Source organism: Eucalyptus grandis, chromosome 2, assembly GCF_016545825.1.
Source record: "Eucalyptus grandis isolate ANBG69807.140 chromosome 2, ASM1654582v1, whole genome shotgun sequence".
Lineage (NCBI taxonomy): Eukaryota > Viridiplantae > Streptophyta > Magnoliopsida > Myrtales > Myrtaceae > Eucalyptus > Eucalyptus grandis.
In genome coordinates, this window is record NC_052613.1 from 20,106,320 (window position 1) to 20,108,075 (window position 1,756).

The following is a 1,756-nucleotide window of genomic DNA, read 5'->3' on the forward strand; positions in this document are numbered from 1 at the left end:
CTGATGGGTTGGAGGTTGAACCTTTGAAAATAGAAGTTTTGCCGAAGTCCGCTTATTGTATGATTGTGACTGAAGAACCTGATGGAAAACCATGGTATTACGATATCATGAATTACATTAAAAAATAGGAATTTCCCGAAGGAAGCACTCAGGCTGGTAGGAAATATATCATGAAGATGGCTTCGAAATTTTTCGTCAGTGGTGAGAATTTGTATAAGAGATCTTATTATTCTGTTTTGTTGCGATGTATAGATGCAGTCGAAGCCAGTCAAATCATGCAAGAAGTGCATGAGGGAGTATGTGGCCCCCATATGAATGGACACATGTTAGTCAAGAAGATTATGAGGTTAGGCTACTACTGACTCACACTAGAAAGTGACTGCATCCGGCATGTTCGGAGTTGTCATCGCTGCCAGATTCATGGAAATAAGATAAATGTTCCTCCAACTAAGCTGCATCAGTTTTCCAAGCCATGGCCTTTCTTGATGTGGGGTATTGATGTGATTGACCCAATAAATCCCAAGGCTTCAAATGGGCATCAATTCATTTTGGTGGCGATAGACTATTTCTCTAAATGGATCGAAGCTACATCCTTTGCAAGTGTCACTGCTCGTAATGTTGTGAAGTTTGTTAAACGTGACATAATTGCTCGCTATGGTGTTCCTGAAGCAATCATTACTGATAATGGGACCAATTTGAACAACAGACTTGTTGATGAGTTGTTCGGAGAGTTCAAAATCAAGCATCTGAATTCATCTCATTACCGCCCTCAAATGAATGGGGCTATCGAAGCGGCCAATAAGACCATTAAGAAGATTTTGGCTAAGACAGTCGAGAATTATCGAGATTGGCATGACAGGTTACCCGTCGCACTGATGGCATACCGGACATCGATCCACACTTCCATTAGGGCAACCCCATTTGCTTTGGTGTACGACATGGAGGCAGTTCTACCATGTAGAAGTGGAGATTCCTTCTCTGAGATTTTTATCCCAAGTGGAGTTGTCTGAGGCGGAATGGTCACAACAAAGATTCGAGCAGTTGAACTTGATTGATGAGAAAAGACTGAAGGCTCTCTGCCATGGCCAATCATATCAACAGAGAGTAGCCAGATCTTTCAATCGGAAGGTGCGGCCAAGGCATTTCGAGGTAAATGACCTAGTCCTAAGGAAGCTGTTGCCGATCTTTCCGGATCCTAGAGGCAAGTTTGCTCCAAACTACAACGGCCCATATGTGGTAAAGAAGGTACTTCTTGGCGGTGCCTTGATATTGGCAGAAATGGATGGTCGTGAGTTTTCCACTCCTGGTAATTCAGATGCTGTCAAGAAGTATTACCCATGATAGAATTTGCCATGTCATGTTTTGAACTGCAAACATTTCAATGATGAATAAATTGCTTCAATGAGTTCAATTGTTCAAATTTATTACAAATCTTGCATTTTTCTCCCTTGATGAATTGTGTGAGATAAATTGAATGTGTCAAATGAGATACTTTGGAATGATGAAAGGCAAGCCTTGTTCCATGCACTATTTCATACACTAACCCCCAATGAGTTGTATGAAAAATTCCATGCCTGCAAGGAAGAGGGCTATATCGCAAAGGGTACGTCAACCAAGGTGATGAGAGGCATTCTTTTCTCTATCCCAGACACTACAGGTGATCCATTGCTCAACCCCTTTGAGCCCCATACACTTATGGAGATTCTTTTAAAATTACCCTTGTCAAGGATCATCCCATACTGGAGCAAATTCAAAA